This window comes from Centropristis striata, chromosome 18 (assembly GCF_030273125.1).
Source record: "Centropristis striata isolate RG_2023a ecotype Rhode Island chromosome 18, C.striata_1.0, whole genome shotgun sequence".
NCBI classification, from domain to species: Eukaryota; Metazoa; Chordata; class Actinopteri; order Perciformes; family Serranidae; genus Centropristis; species Centropristis striata.
Window position 1 is genome coordinate 34076168 of NC_081534.1, and position 6146 is coordinate 34082313.

The window sequence follows — 6146 nt, forward strand, 5'->3', positions numbered from 1 at the left end:
AAGACCAAGACCAACTCGATGCTGTTGAGAGAGACCAACTAAAACGTGTATCATTCATTTATTTGATTTGTTTAACTGCAATGTGATTGATACAGGCTAGCTGGCTAACGCTAGCTGGCTAACACTAGCAGGCTAACACTAGCAGGCTAATGCTGTATATCACGTTATAACATGAAAATACCATTATCATGAAATAACGTGATAATTTCACCTTATAACATTAGAACGTGAAATTATCATGCGTGTCCAGGCGTGTGCATCACTTTTAAGCGTCCTCTGGAAACACTTGTGTTGTGTCGTGGTCTTTGTTTTCTAAATGCTGCTCTTGTTGTCATATTGATGAAGATGTTTTCTCAGTTTGCTTGTGTTTTGTGTATTTGCATGTGTTTTCTTCAGTTGCAGCGCTGTGAGCCCTCAGGGACACCGTACAAAGTTGCATCATTGCATATTTTCTGAGGCAGTTTTGGAACAAATGCAGAGGTTTTTATGCAGTTTTCATTTACAGCAATAATCGTGCATTAGTGTTGATTTACGTCGTCACTTTTCCAACACGGTGGAATCTTCTGTTTGTTTCTTCCTGTGATCCACAACATGATGCAGTTATTTATTGTTTCCGTGGCTTTAAGCGGCCCAGATCCACCCTGCCTCCCTGGTTGTTGTCTTATGTTGTTGTTAAAGTTTTTTGCCTTTATTTTCACCCCAAAGTGCTGTTTTCTTAATGCTAACACTACGTCTCTGCTCACATCCAGTTAAATCTCATGGAAATCTGGTAAAAATAATGAAAAATTGACGTGTTTAAAGATGATTCAGTTCAGTCACAACCTGCATGTTTCCATTAATGTTTCGTTGCTAAAAAGCTGATGTTTGCTGAAACTTTTCGTGTTGTTTTTTGGATCTTAAACTGTGACACTTGAATGGTACAAAGACCAAGAAGAAGAAGAAAGGTGACGTTTTGGGCTACAATAATAAAAAAAATGCAACATATCAGTAAACTGTTGACGTCTTTGCAGCAGAAGGGAAACAAAACCTGCAGGACGAGAACCTGCTGAGAGGTTTTCTGTTCGCCAGTCGCTCTTATTGACGGCTTGTTATTGATGCAACGAGGTCAGTTAGAGCACTTCACACACACACACACACACACACACACGCGCACGTTAATGTCACTTTAGAGGACTCCGGTTACCACAATCCACCCTAAAAACAAAAACAAGATCTCCTGATTCATCTTGTGGATCAGATTCTTGTCCTCAATGTGGAAGTTTAACTGTGTAAACTAGTCCCCACAATGTGTGTTAACCATATACACTTTCATTTACAAGAAATAACTCACAAATTTATCAGGAAAAAAACTCACAAATGTACAAAAAAAAAAAATCGAGAAAAAAAAAGAGAAATTAAATTGAAAAAATCACAAATTTATGAGAAAAAAATAATAAAAAATGCCTTGTCCTCTCCTCTCTGCTCTGTGTAAACAGCCTCTCCTGTCCTCTCCTCTCAGCTCTGTGTAAACAGCCTCTCCTGTCCTCTCCTCTCAGCTCTGTGTAAGCGGCCTCTCCTACACAGGTACTGTACTTCTGAGGACCATCATGCATTCCAAATGCCAACCCCAAAGCCTGATTATTATCCAAACTAAAAAAAAACATCTTTGCACTAAAGTCTGATGTCTACAAACTCAAACTGATAGTGTCTTCATTCATCTTGTGTATGTCTTCATATTGTCCTTAGGGTAAAAAATGACCCACTATTACTAACTGAAGTGAAAGATCACACTTTATACTATCCACTGGGCTTCTTTCTGTTTATTCTTCCGTGTTGTTTTCAGTTGACTACTCCTCCCTGAGTTTTGGTCTCACATACACTAAAAAGGTATCAAATGGACCGGCTCGGCCATGACAAGTGTGTTATAACTTTTCTAAGGGTTTCGAACGGTTTTCAAATTATTCGGCAAAAACACGCCAAAAAATCCCCCCAGTGTGACCTTATGGAGAGGCTAGAGTGATGACATCATCATCATAGCTAGAGTGTAGAGAGAGAGAAACATTTGTCAAAAAATGTATGTAAATTTATGTAATTTTTGTCTCTTTTTTGGTCATTTTGTGTCTCTTTTGATCATTTTAGGTCCTTTGTTAGGTAAAAGACACAAAATGACTAAAAAAAGACACAAAATGAATAAAAAATAAACAAAATTACCAAAAAAGACACAGAATGAACAAAAAAGACACAAAATTATTTAAAAAAGACACAAAAAGACTAAAAAAAGACACAAAATGACCAAAAAAAACCCAAAATGACAAAAAATACACAAAATGAGAATACATGTGGGAGTGTCAGAATGCAACATGGGACTTTTCCAGAACTTTGAAATCATCACTAAAAAAAGACACAAAATGACTGAAAAAACACTAAATTACTTTAAAAAGACACAAAATGACCAAAAATACACACAATTATTAGAAAAAGACACAAAATGACCAAAAAAGACACAAAATGACTGAAAAAACACTAAATTACTAAAAAAAAAGACACACACTTATTAGAAAAAGACACAAAATTATCAAAAAAGACACAAAAAAATACTAAAAAAAAAACAAAATTACCAAAACAGACACAAAATTACTAAAAAAAGACACTAGTAGAGTAAACATACTTACAGTCAGCCTCAGGCGTGCTGGTTATTAAATTATTCATTTGGGGCTCTTTTGAGAAACTTGTACAGGAAAACAAGCTAAAAAACAATAATTTATTTGCACGTGCAGTTATTGGCCGTGTTCTGAGTCTGTGTTGTTCCTGAGAAGATAAAAAACACAGAAAAGACTGTGAGGTGAAGTGAAAGGACCATCTGCTCTTCAATTTGCATGTTCAATGCAAAGTCAATTAGTTTTTTATATAAAGAAATCTGTCAGCGGGATGTTTATTGTTGTTGTGTTGTTTGTTGTGGGGGTGGAGCCCTGCAGGTTCACTGCACACACACACAAAGATTCACTTTACATGATGAGATTATTATATTTATGATGGCTCGCTTTGTCTCCATGCATGAACTGGTGTGTTGTTGGGTTATTGTGTGTGTGTTTCATCATCAGCTCAGATCGTTATCTTCCTGCAGGGAGAAAAAAAAACACGTTGGTGTTGTTTGTCTGAACCAACAGATGATCTGCTGTTTTCTCTTCTCCTAGGTTTAAAACAGAGATAGTATTCACGGCTCTGAGGTCAAAATGTTGACTTAAAAACAAGGTCGGCACTTTGAGTGTGTGAAAAGTGGAGGCGGCATAGGAGCTCAAATAAAAAACAGTCAGCAAATGTGATTATAGATTACAACCTTTACTAACAAAAAAACATTGTTGGCCAAAAAAAGAGAAAACATGTCGGAATGGAGCAGCAAACCTTATTTTGAGCCTTACAATGATAACGAGAAAATTTCCTCTGGATAAATAGTGAAAGGGCCACGGGGGCTACTGCCGGTGTGTGTACACTATGATGAGATTCTTCAGAGATTTATAACAATTAATACTAGTAATGTTATGATACTATATTATATATAATATATAATATATATAATGAGCATTCCTTTTCAAGTATTTATTTTAACCTCAAAATGTGTGTGTGTGTGTGTGTGTGTGTGTGTGTGTATCTGTAACTGTAATCACATCAAAGGATCAAAGGCTTTGGGGTCGACCAATCAGATCAAAGCAATCAACAGAATTAACTGGCACCTGTTCCGGCACAGTGACAGCAGCCAGAGTTGGACTGGGATTTCTGGCCTCGAACAGAAAGCATTTTTGGCAAAACCATAATACCTATCATTGATCCGACTTCACTTTGAGCGTCCTGAGTTCTTCCTGAACGTCTACATATGTTTTTTGTGAAGAAAAATGAAAAAAATAGCTTTGTTAGAGCGATCTAAAAAAACTGTTACATCTCCCTTTTTCAGAAATCTCCCTGCGTTTTTAATATGGGAGCCAATGAGGCTGTTGGTGGTGTTGGTGGATCATCTGTGCGTCCTACGCCCAAACTATAACTCTGACAGCTTTACCAGAGGATTGTGGGTGAGAAGACAAATTTTCCTACATTTCTATGTATAAATTATTTCTGTAGAGTGGAATTTGCGGCCTGGAGCGCAGTTTTCAAAATTATTTTTGGACAATTTCTTCTCTCCCTCTACACTCTGGCGATGATGTCACACACTGTGACGCGAACATTCTGTGCAATACACACCCATTATAATCTCAGAATTTCTCCAAAAATGATCATGGTCATTGAACAGGGATTGATAAAAAACTATATGACCTATCGAAACGTGGATTAATACACCGATACACAAGACTTGTGTCTACTGTTTAAAGTTTAAATGGAGTCTCTAGGTGAAATTAGACGTTTAAAAATCTCCAATTATTGTTCTTTTTCGCTCATTTTTTGTCGGCCGTCCCATTCATTTCAATGCAAATTTTTGGGCGTTTTTTCGCGACTTACGTCGCGAAAAATTCGTATTCTGTAGAGAAAAGTAATAGCACGCTGATCCCGATCAAACCGCACGTTTTGATATATAATTTGTCCTGCAACTCTTCAAGTTGTAGGACTAGTAGCGGGACGAAATTGCGTCCGGAAGAGGAAGAAGAAAAATCCACAGTATAACAGTAGTGCTCGGGGCTTTGCCCCGTGGCCCTAATAATAATAATAATAATAATTATTATAATAATAATAATAATAATAATAAACGCTCTGGTAGCAGTTGCCTTTCTTTTTGTTAACGTCGTCATAGAAACAAGTGAAACAAAGCTCCAGCTTAGGGCGTCTCAGCAGAAAAATGTAATTTAACGTCAACCAAACATGAGTCCAGATTTCTTTTAAACATGTCAGTGTGACTCTTATGAAGCTGGGAGTCCACCAGGACATTTTCTTTTAACATATTCAACATATTATTGGCTCAGAAACGTGGAGATTCAACGTTATCTGTGGTCTGCAGGAATGCATGCTTTGGTGCAAAAAAAAACTTCTGCAGCTTCTATAGTTTCTCTGCAGATAATGCAACCTGCAGCCTCTCCGCTGGGTCAGCGAGGGGTTAATGCCTCGATCAGGAGCAGGTTTAGAGTTTAAAGTGTTTAAAGAGTTTAAAGTGTTTGTGGAGCTGCTGCAGGAGGAGAAAAGATGGAAGAGTAGTGAAGTAGAAGGAGGAAATGTCCCTCCAAGAGGCCCACTCAGCACTTTACAGCCGGAAAATCCATCTGGAAACTGTCCTTCAAACGCTTCATCTCACACACACACACACACACACACCTGCACATAATGGCACCATTTGCAGGTTGTCTGGCTGCTCATCTGGAGCCGTTTGCAGAGGAAGAAGTGAGTAAAAATGGTTAGTTGTGAGGAGGAGGAGGAGGAGGAAGAGGAGGAGGAGGAGCAGGTGTAGTGAGACACGTTCTGCACCCTGCTGTTATCTTTTCAGGGGAATTGAATAGAGTTTGGCTGTGATTCAGACAGAAAAAGCTTTAATTGAGGAGATGAGAACAGGCTGGTTTGCTGCTGCAGAGCCTTTCAGACTGCTGATCCTGGATTAGTTCTCTCTGGCTGTAAACTGTAAACCAGTTAGAGAACATTCAGGGCTTCGCTGCTTCTTCTCTCTGGGTTTCAATCACATTCAGAATACCAGCCAATGTGTTTGAAGAGAGAGTTGTGTCCTTAAAAGATTGAGAGCTTTTTATTTTTTGGGGCTTTTTATGTGACGTTCAGAGGAAACAGAGACGTGTTGACGAGCTGTGTGCTGTTCTGTTCATGTTTTTAAGAAAATAAAGAGCTGGAAGGTAAAAATCTGTGGACACAAAGCAGAGAAACATCTCACGTAATGTGTCAGAACTCAGCTGAGCAATGACCAATGCCTGCCTCTGGGGTGTGTGTGTGTAGGGGGGTTATTTTGTATCTTTTTTTGGTCATTTTGTGTCTTATCTGGTAATTTTGTGTCATTTTTTGGTCAGTTTGTGTCTTTTTTGGTCATTTTGTGTGTTTTTGGTCATTTTGTGTCTTCTGGTAATTTTGTGTTTTTTGATCATTTTCTGTCTTTTTCTGCCAATTTTGTGTTTTTTTTTCTGGTAATTTTGTGTCTTTCTTTGGTAATTTTGTGTTTTTTCTGGTAATTTTGTGTCATTTTTTGGTCA